Here is an 11472-nt window from a genome sequence, read left to right on the forward strand (position 1 = left end):
TCCCTGCTTTCTTCTGAAAACCCATGCCGCCCTGCCCGTGTTCTTTGTCTCCTGACTTCTGCTCGGTCAGCTGCCGAATCCTTTGCGTGGGATGCAGTGGCTACTCTAAGGAGACACCTCAGCGGGCAAAGCAGAGGATTGTGGGGCACACGTGAGATCCAAGGTGTCCTCTCCATCAGCGGAAATTATTTCTATTCCAGTAGCACCTAGAGGCTGCAGCCAAGATTGGAGCCCTTCTGTGCTGGGTACTGTAGAACCAGGCTGTCCCTGCCCTGAAGAGCTTACAGGGCAAACCAGACAAAGGATAGGAGGGGAAATAGACACAGGGAGGGGAAGCGACTTGCCCACAATCACACAGCAGATCAGTGGTACAGCTGCGAGTAGAACCCATTTCTCCTGATGCCCAAAATGGTGACCCACTTAATAGGCTGCCCGCTTGGGAGTTAGGGGGCCTGGATGCTAGTCCCAGCTCTGCCATGGCCCTGCTGTTTGATCTTAGGCAAGTCGCTTCACCTGTCTGTGCTTCTATTCATAGGTGCTGGAACTCGGGGTGCTGGGGGTGTGGCCGTCCCCTTGGCTTGAAGTGGTTTCCATTCTATCCAGGGTTTACAGTTTGGTTCTATGGCTCTCAGCACCCCCCCCCCACTATACAAATTGTTCTGGCACCCCTGCTTCTATTTCCCTTCCCACCTTTTACATGTCTTGACTATTTCGACTGCAAGCTCATCAGGGCAGGGAAGGCCTCTTACGATGTGTCTCTATGTGTCTAGGTGGAACTGTAATATAAATAAAATAGTATGGAAGTTGAAAGGAAGCTTAGTGTCACTGACGATGTTACCTCAACGTCCCTGTGTTTCCTTTTGGACTAAAGAGTCTCCAAGGCAGCAGAGATCTATGGAAGGGCTGTTTTTTCTCTCTTAATACCTGTGCAAATCAGAAGTACTTCTGCTAAAATCAGGGGAGAAAAAAACAGTGTAAGGGCCTGATCCAAAGCCTAATGACATCAACGGAAGTTGTTCCACTAACTCCAATGGGCTTCGGATCAGGCCCTAAGTGAGGCCTGAGTCAAGCCTAGATTCTCCAATCCACCTGTGGTTTCATGGGGCTATTGCTGGAGCTACCCTGGATGGAGCAGGAACAAATGGTCAATGAGAGGCTGTTCTTCAGAACTCTGAAATTTAAATGGATGCTGCTCACGCTGTAATGAAAACATGGATTTTCCTGATAAAATCGACCAGTTTCTATCTCCTGGCATGTGACAATCCTTGCAACTAAAAACACTTTGCCACTTACTGACCATTTAACTGATTGGGCCCCTCTAGGATAGATTCTTCATGCACCATGGTGTTCTCTGAGCAAGACCCTCTCTCTGGGGCGATGTCCCCATGTCTCTGTTTCTCAGCACTCCTTGTCTCTCCCTGATTCTAGGGCTCTCTCGCTTTCTCCCCCTCCGTTTCCAGGGGTGTGTCTGTGCCTGTATCACAGGAAAACAGGAATCGTCATAATGGATCACACCAGTAGTCTGTCTAATCCAATATCTGGTCACTGACAGTGGCCAGAACAATATGATTCAAAAGAAAATGCAACAAATGTTGTAGTGGGCGATTATGGAATAAACTGCCCTTAGAGGAAGTTTTCTTCCGAGCTCCCATCCGTTAGAGGCTGGCTTATGCCCTGAAGCATGAGAGTTGATATCCTTTATTAGATAAATAAGTAATCTCCTAGAGATAGCCCAAGTCACATGTTCCAAATGCTTGTTAAATATTTGCTTACTAAGTCTTTTGGCTCAAACAGAGGAACTAACATATGTCAGAAGAAAATCACTGGGATCCATACCAACAAAGCTGGCACCCGTGCCATATTTATTTATAAAACAGACTGGAATTTGATGCAGGAGCCCCCTCCTTCTTTTGCTGGGATGTTGTTGTTTGCTCTCCTCCTTCTTCTGTTACTCGTAGAACATTGCGCGTTAGCGTGTGCTGGTGTCGGGGAGACGATGGAGAGGGTGCATTTCCAATGCTTGCTGCTGATCCTTCTTATGCATGAAATCCAGCTGGAAAAAGCATTTGATTCATAAACCTGGAATGGGTTAAACAAATCATTTTAGGGTATAGCAAACATTTCATAATGAGGGATAATAATCAATTATGATTCTTAGCTCTTTGTACTTCCAAAGCTCTGGACAAACATCCATGTCCTTATTTTCAGAAGCACTGAGCATCCAGCGCTCACCTGGACCTATTTGGTGCTTATTACTGCTATTGTTTATTTCTATTGCCACAGAACCCCAATCAAGGATAAAGGGCCCTTGCGCTAGGCACTGTACAAACAAACAACAAAGAAGACAGTCCTGTCTCAGAGAGTGTATACTCTCGGTATCAGAGAGGTCACAATAAGTGGCCAATGGGGTAGAGATGGCTTGGGAGGATGAGATAACAATACAATGGACGGAGTTTAGCATAAAAACAAAAGTCGTAGGGGAGACAGTGTGGCCTAGTGGATAGATAACTGGACTGGGACTCAAAAGAACTGACAGAGTGGATTGGCCCTTGGCCTGTTAGCTGACCTTGGACAAGCCACGTCACTTCTCCATGCCTCAGTTTCCCCACCTGTGAAATGGAGATAATGATACTGACCTCCTTTGTAAAGCTCTTTGAGATCTACTGATGTAAAGCTCTATATTAGAGCTCGGGATTATTATTATTAGTTCACCATTTGCCTGCCCCGTGCAGTTGTGAGTGTGGAGCATCTCTGAAAATCAAGGCCCGACTCTCCCCCTTGTAGAAAAGCATTTCCAGCCCCATTTTACTGACTGGGGGATGGAGATGTTATATGATTGTCTCAAGGACACACAGTGAGTCAGTGGCATAGCCAGAATTAGAATGCAGACTTTCCTGGCTTCCTGCCCAGTGCTCATTTAATTAAATCATGCTTCACTGTTACATGTATAAGCCGTATAGGTCCCTAATGTTTGTATATTCCAAACGCAATCTGTGTCAGATCGCTGGGTGGTTTTGGGTATTAAAAAAAATTCCTGGCTCTTGCTGGATAGACAAGCAATCAGTAATTCTGATCAACAGTATTTCTGATTTGTATGTAATGCAGTTTTTCTAGTCTCGGAATGCTCTGAAAAATCACCGTCTACAAGAGGCAGTGGTGGTGGTAAGGGGCAGCAAATTGGTAACCTTCGCTTCCCTTCTCCCCCAGATTTTACACATCTGCCAATGAGGATTCCCCCATTCCATTTTACAGGATCACCGGTGATTAAAATGAGATCAGTGCATATAGATATAGCCAACATGGGCCTGGGTAGCTCACAGAAATAGGAGTGATCTATAGAGTCTTTCCCCTCCAGCTTACTGGTTCAAATATAGCCTGTAGTTAGCAAGGGATGGGAGTTATTTTGACAGTAAAGTCTAGAAACCCTCCCAGAGATCAGGCCCCCATTGTGGTAGGCACTGCACAAATCTTTGCCCCAATTATCCTTGTGGAATAAGGCTCAGTTCATTTTCTAACAGACATAACAGCATAAATCACAAAAATAACCACTAACCGTCACACTTGTTGACAGTCTCTGCGGAGAGGGTAACTACTGAGTGTACAGTGGAGACCTACCTATCTTCTCCCCCCTAGAGGTAGTCCATTGGTGAAGCGGTGTTCTGCTGTTGCCAATGGTGTGCTTGTTCTATGCATGAAGGATTCGGGATTCAGCAAGCTACTTAAGTATTGAAGTCAATGGTTTGGTATTCATTGTGGATGTTTAGAGTGGCATATACTTTAAGCACTTTGCTGAGTCAGGTCCAAAGATAGGTGCCCAGGGCTGCCAGTCTGGTACCTTTCACAAACGTAAATTCCCTGTAAAAGAAAATACATACCAAAAAAGGAAGAGACCATTTTTTACAAAACGATTTGCAAACCCAACTGAACCCACTGCCAGTCACCTCTGGGACTCCTCTTTCTTGACCTTCCCTTTCTCTCTCACTTTAGACTCAAATTGATGTTCATCTCTTTCACAAATATGGCGACGCTGCACTTTTATTGCTGTAAATATCAACATCAGAAATGTGCAGACTCATGACTGGAGCTTATGGACAATGTTACGTATGGCAAAGGAACTAACAGTCCTGCCGCAGGTTGAGCTCTCTGCAGCAGTGATTCTCTTCAGCTCCTCGTTGTAGGCCTGAGTGGTGCGTTGAGGGTGAAATTCACTCCCATGCAAAGAGCCAGCCCCTCTTAATCTCCATGGTGAGGGCTTATGTGGCACTGAATTGGTGTATAAACCTCTGGGTGAATTTCACCTTGTGTCCTGTATTTGGGGATCACCTAACTGTCCCGTTTAGGGACTCCCTGAATGCAATGAGCCACATTACCAATTTTTTCACTTCCACGATACCCAGACCTCCACCACCTGACTTTGCCCAGAGGAAACCATGGGATGGCAGCAGCAGCAGTCTGTATCAGTGAGTGTGTCTACACTGCAAGTGAAGATGTGATTGTACCATAGCTAGGCATACCCATGCTAGCTTGAGTAACAATATATGGGCTTCAGCACAGGCTAGCCATCCAAGTACATATCCAGATTCCCTAGAGGGCTTTGAACTCATGCCACCACATCTACACTGCTATTGTTACCCCTGCTAGCTAGATTAAAGCTAGCACAGGTATGCCCACCTGGGCTACAATCTCCCCTTCACTTGCAGTGTTGACATACCCGGTAGAGAGCCTTCGGCCATTCAGAAAAGTTTCAGCTAACTTTTTTTCCTATATATGGATCAATTATTTTTATTGCACATTTCCATGTACTTGTAAGTTTCAGGTAGGAGCGAAGTGGCAGAAGCACTAGGGGAAATGTTATTGTCAAGGGATTGCCAGCATAATCAGAGTAGGATGTGCCTGCAATCTCGAGGGCACTGGCTCTACTGTGAGATGCAGCAGATCAAAGATATGACAGGTCATCAGATAGCTGCTGTCATGCCAATGGGCTCCAGAGGTTGTAACTGTGAATTTTCCCTCCATGCTACTCTTTTGTGAAGAGATGTTACTTGGGCATTCATTCAAAAGCAACGAGCTGATCAGTGCATCCAACAATTACATAACATTTTGAGATGGCAGGAGACAACACAGACCAAAAGTTGTCTATGGCATTTAGATATACAATTCCCATTGAAATGAATAGGGATCATGCATCTAAAGCCCCTGCAGAACTTTGAAAATCTCAGCCAGTAACTATAGCTAGCCCAGAGTATTGGGGATCAGGGCTCCTGGGTTCCGGTCCCTGCTCTGCCATGAACACCACATGACCTCAGGTAAGTCACTTCACTTCTCGTACCTCAATTTTTCCCCACTTGTCAAATGAGGATAACAACCTTTACCTACCTCATGGGGAGATGTGAGTCTTAGTTATTGAATATTTAAATGGAAGGTGCTATTAATATATCCCAACCACCTTTTATATTTTTCTTCTAAGAGTTCTGCCCTTCACCTTTAAAGCAACTTGGAAAGGTCTAGGAGATGGAGCAGGATTAATATGCAAATGGCAGAGGAGAAAATGCAATGCGAGATGAGATTTTGCATGTGAAAGGCAGAGGAGGTTGCAAAGGGTCCATGCAACACCAGAAGCCTTCTGATTACAAAGGTAAGATCTCATCTGTGATTTCCTACCTTTCTAATGTTTCTTTTCTTCTTTTTTCATGTTTAATTTATTACTATTATTATTTTTGGCCTCTCCTTTGGTTGTTTGCTCATTTACCCCGTAAACGGTTTGGTTCCAATTAAAAATCTCCTTGTGCACCGCTCTTCAGCACCCTCTCAGGCATTGCGATGTGTTGCCATGGAAAGGGCCATGATGTCACATCTACAAATAAATTCGAAAGCCCCCCAAGTTCACTTGTGCAACTGGGCAGAGATTCAGAAGCCCAGGAGACACACGGGGGTGGTTTGCTTAAAAAAGGAAACTTAATTAGGCGAGGGAGAGTAGGTTAGAATACAATGCACTCAGTGGTCACAGAGCTCTCCTCATTCCAGGTGGCAAATATTGCCTTGCAGAGAAAGACTGGGAGGATATGGGGAGAGCGATTCTCAAACAGGCAGAGAAGGGCAAAGTGACAAATGGAGGGAATGAAAGGAAAGCTGAAATTTAAAAGAGTAGGGACCTGATCTGATCTTGATAAGTGCTGAATGCCATCAACTGCTTATTGACATCAATGGGCACTGTCCAAGCTCAACACCTCTCAGGATTAGGCACTACTGATGCAAATAGGTGTTCTTACTACCTAGTTACAACGAAGGAAGAAATTAATACTAAAATGGGTGAACTAGAGTGCCTGGCGTGAAATGAGGATATTGATATAATGGGCATCATGGAAATTTGGTGGAATGAGGATAATCAGTGGGACACGGTAATACCAGGAGACAAAATATACAGGAATAACAGTGACTGGTAGGAGAGTAGCACTATACGTGAACGAAAGCATAGAGTCAAATAAAGTAAAAATCTTAAATGAATCAAACTGTAATATTGAATCTCTATCGATAGAAATTCCATGTCTGAACAATAAATGTATAGCAGTAGGAGTATACTACTGACCACCTGACCAGGATGGTGATGGATTGTGAAATGCTCAGGGAGATTACAGAAGCTACAATGGTAGAAAACACAATAATAATAATAATAACAAGGGGCTTCAACTATCCTCCTATTGACTGGGTCTATGTCACCTCAGGAAGAAAGGCAGAGAGAAAATTTCTAGACACATTAATGACTGCTTCTTGGGGCTGCTTGTCCTGGAATCCACAAAGGGAGGGGCAATTCTTGATGTTGTTTTAAATGCAACACCGGATCTGAACCAAGAGGTGAATATAGCTGAACCGCTCGCTAATAGCAAGCATAATGTAATTAAATGTAACATCCTTTTAGGGGGGGAAATACAAAAGAACCCACCACAGCAGCATTTAACTTCAAAAAGGGGAACTACACAAAAATGAGGAAGCTAGTTAAACAGAAATTAAAAGGAACAATCACAAGGTTGAAATGCCTGCAAACTGCATGGAGACTATTTAAAAACACCATAACAAAGGCTCAAACTAAATGTATACCCAAAGAAAAAAAAAAACAAGAGGACCAAAAAAATGCCAGCATGGCTAAACAGCAGAGTAAAAGAGGCTGTTAGAGACAAAAAGACATTCTTTAAAAATTGGAAGTCAAATCCTACTGAGGAAAATAGAAAGGCTCATAATCTCTGGCAAGTCAAGTGTAAAAGTATAATAAGACAGGCCAAGAGAGAATTTGAAGAGCAAGTAGCTAAGGGCACAAAAACTAATAGCAAAAATATTTGTTAAGTACATCAGAAGCTGGAAGCCTGCCAAACAGTCAGTGGGCCACTAGACAATCAAGTCACTAAAGGAGCACTCGAGGAAGTCAAGGCTGTTTTGGAGAAGCTAAAATGAATTCTTTGCATCGGTCTTCACTGCAGAAGATATGGGGGAGATCCCCATACTAGAGCCATTCTTTTTAGGTGACAAATCTGAGGAGCTGTCCCAGATTAAGGTGTCAATAGAGAAGATCTTGGAACAGATTGATAAATTAAACAGTAGTAAACCACCAGGACCAGAGGATATTCACCCAAGCATTCTAAAGAAACTCAAATATGAAATTGTAGAACTGCTAACTGTGGTATGCAACCTATTGCTTAGATCAGCCTCTGTACCATATCACTGGAGGGAGCTAATGTAATGCCTATTTTAAAAAAATGTGATCCAGAGGCAATTCTGGCAATTACAGGCTAGTACACCTAACTTCAGTACCAGGGAAATTGGTTGAAAAGAACAGAATTATCAGACCCATAAATTATCATGATATTTGGGGAAGAGTCAACACAGCTTTTGTAAAGGGAAATCATGCCTCACCAATCTATTAGAATTCTTTGACAGGGTCAACATGCATGTGGACAAGTGTGATCCATTCAATATAGTGTACCTGGACTTTCAGAAAGCCTTTGACATGGTTTCTCACCAAAGGCTCTTAAGCAAACTAAACAGTCATGAGATAAGAGGAAAGATCTTCTCATGGATCAGTAACTGGTTAAAAGACAGGAAAAGACTGGTTAAAAGAGTAGGAATAAATGGTTAGTTTTCACAATGGAAAGAGGTAAATAGTGGGAACCTCCAAGGATCTATACAGGGACTTGTGCTGTTCAACATATACATAAATGATCCAGAAAAAGGGGTGAACAGTGAGGTGGCAAAATTTGTAGCCGATACAAAATTACTGAAGATAGTTAGGTCCAAACCTGACTCTGAAGAGTTACAAAAGGATCTCACAAAACTGGGTGGTAAAATAGCAGATGAAATTCAATGTTGATATGTGCAAAGTAATACACTTCGGCAAAAATAACCCCAATTATACATACAAAATGATGTGGTCTAAATTAACTGTTACCACTCCAGAAAGAGATTTGGGAGTCATCAGGGATAGTTCCCTAAAAACATGCGCTCGATGTGCAGCGGCAGTCAAAAAACCTAACAGAATATTAGGAACTATTAGGAAAGGGATAGATAAACCAGCCCTGTAAAGAGCTGCAGGAAGGGGCTGGGGGATTGCCGAGAGAAGATACAGGAAGGAACAATCTCCTGCAGTAGTTTTTGGAAAAGGGAGATTCCAGGTAGAAAGCCCTGGGAGTCATGTGTAGAAAGCCCCAGCTGAAAGTTTTATTTTCCTTTAGTGAGTTTGTTGGATGGATGGATGGATGGATGGACAATAACTGGAGCTTGGAAGCAAGAGCTAAAAAGTGATTTGGGCGTGGCTGACAATTCCCCAGACTTGTAAGGAAGGCTGTCAATTTACAACCTATTATGATCACATGCATTTAGTACCCAGCACCAAGATGTATTTTACATGGGTTGGATTAGAAGCAGCTAACATTTCTCCTAAAACAGGGAGCTAATACATTACAATCTTCCACTGCATTGCAACATTAAGGGACGGAGATGGAAATAGCCTAGTCAAGGAGTTGGACGCAAAGGGATTTCAGAGTATGCAAAGCAGTTTTTCTTACAATGCATTTTAAATGTGGCCACACCAGGACCGGCTCTAGGCACCAGCAAACCAAGCACGTGCTCCGGGCGGCACAATTCTAGGGGCGGCATTCTGGTGATATTTTGGGTTTTTTTGCTTTGGCGGTGGTGCTCTCAGAGGGTTTTTTTTTTTTTTAGCTTGGGGCGGCAAAAAACCTAGAGCCAGCCCTCGGCCACACTCAGTGTTAGACGCATTCTTGCAGGGATGAATTCCAGAGGTGACTGTCTGTTACCAAAAATTACCTGCCTCTAGGGTTGCCAGGAGTCCGATGTTTGACTGGAACACCCCGTCGAAAAGGGACCCTGGAGGGTCCGGTCAGCTGACCAGGCTGCTAAAAGTTCAGTTGGCCACAGTGCCAGTGGGGCAGGCAGGCTCCATGCCCAGCTCCGTGCAGCTCCCGAGAAGCGGTGGCATGTCCCTCCGGCTCCTAGGTGGAGGGGCAGCCAGGGGAGCTCCGCAAGCTGCCCCCACCTGCAGGTGCCACTCCGAGTGTCAGCTCCGCAGCTCCCACTGGCCAGGAACCGTGACCAATGGGAGTTGCGGGGGCAGCTCCTGCGGACAGAGGCAGTGCACGGAGGCCCCTGGCCGCCCCTCCACCTAGGAGGCTGATGGACATGCCACCACTTCCCGGGAGCCACCTGAGGTCAGCGCCGCCCAGAGCCCACACCCCAAACCTCCTCCTGCACCCTAACCCCCTGCCCCAGGCCTGAACTGCCTCCCACACTCGGAACCCCTTGGCCCCAGCCTGGAGCCCCCTCCTGCATCCCAAACCCCTCATCCCTGGCCCCACTCCAGAGCCTGTACCCTCAGCCGGAGCCTCTCACCCCTTCCCACACCCCAACCCACTGCCCAGCCTGGTGAAAATGAGCAAATGAGCAAGGGTGGGGAAGAGCAAAAGACAGAGGGAGGGTGGATGGAGTGAGAAGGGGTGGGGCCTTGGACAAAGGGCAGGGCAAGGGTGTTTGGTTTTCTGCAGTTAGAAAGTTGGCAACCCTACCTGCCTCTGGCTTGCTTGAACTTTCCCCTTGGTACAGAAAAGTGAAGCACTCTAGATGAATGCAAAGTTGGCTAGTCAGACCAGAGAGGGAGAGGCACCTAGGGAAAAAGGCAAATGAAGGTAACAGAGGATGGGTGCCTCAGTCTACAGTGAGGAAATTCCTCAATATGCTTGACTCAAAAGCAAAACCTAGGATGTTGACATGCCTCATTTTCAAACAGGTCAGCCTGGAAAGGAACATTTCCAGAAAACTGGAGAAGCTGGACCCAGCAGAGAAAGACTCCAAATAAGTCACCTGATGAGGCTAACCCACCAGCAGAGCAGACAGATAGTGCAGGCTGCAAAAGAACCATAGAATCATAGAACCTCAGGGTTGGAAGGGACCTCAGGAGGTCATCTAGTCTAACCCTCTGCTCAAAGCAGGACCAATCCCCAACTAAGTCATCCCAGCCAGGGCTTTGTCAAGCCTGACCTTAAAAACCTCTAAGGAAGGAGATTCCACCACCTCCCTAGATAACCCGTTCCAGTGCTTCAGCACCCTCCTAGTGAAAAAGTATTTCCTAATATCCAACCTAAACCTCCCCCACTGCAACTTGAGACCATTACTCCTTGTTCTGTCATCTGGTACCACTGAGAACAGTCTAGATCCATCCTCTTTGGAACCCCTTTGACTTTAAAAAGCAGAAGGAGCCACATTGCCCCCAAACAGCAAGAGCCTCTGGGGGTCACTTACTTTCCCTGAGGCATTTCCCTCATGCTTCTGTTATTTCCCCTTTTCCATTCCACACTGGGAATACAGTTCAGCCCAGCACAGAGAACGAGCACAAGTCTTTATGCCCTGCCTTCATCCTCCCCTTACAGACTTACGGGGGACATGGAACCATGCACAGTCCTTCTGCAGTGCTGTAATGTTCACCGTGGGGTAACAACAACTGGGAAGAGACAACAGACTTTTTCTTCCCACTCTCCTACAGTGCACTGTACCTCACTCTTGCATCTGATTGGCTGAGCTGCCGGTTATCTTCAACAGCAGCCAGTTAGCATCTTCCCAGGCCAAGGACAACCTTGAACGTTCCAACAGCTGTCAGTTGGAAGTTCCCAACAGTTACCCTATAAGGCGGAGTGGCAGCACCATTTGGCCCTAGTCATGGACTGGTACACAAGATACCACAAGGGTGTGATTGTCTCACCACGCTTTACAAAGCAGGTAAGTACCTCTCCATCTCCAAAGTTTCTATAACCAGGGATCTTCCACTCCCTGAGTGAAATTAACTCCTCTGCGGAAAACTTACCCAAAACCATGCACCACTTACAGCTCTCTGCATGGGGTGAATTTCAGCTTCACTGCACAGATGGTCAACAGTACAAGAACTGTAATGTCATATTATATATGTCCAACCCC

This window comes from Chrysemys picta, chromosome 21, assembly GCF_011386835.1.
Source record: "Chrysemys picta bellii isolate R12L10 chromosome 21, ASM1138683v2, whole genome shotgun sequence".
NCBI classification, from domain to species: domain Eukaryota; kingdom Metazoa; phylum Chordata; order Testudines; family Emydidae; genus Chrysemys; species Chrysemys picta.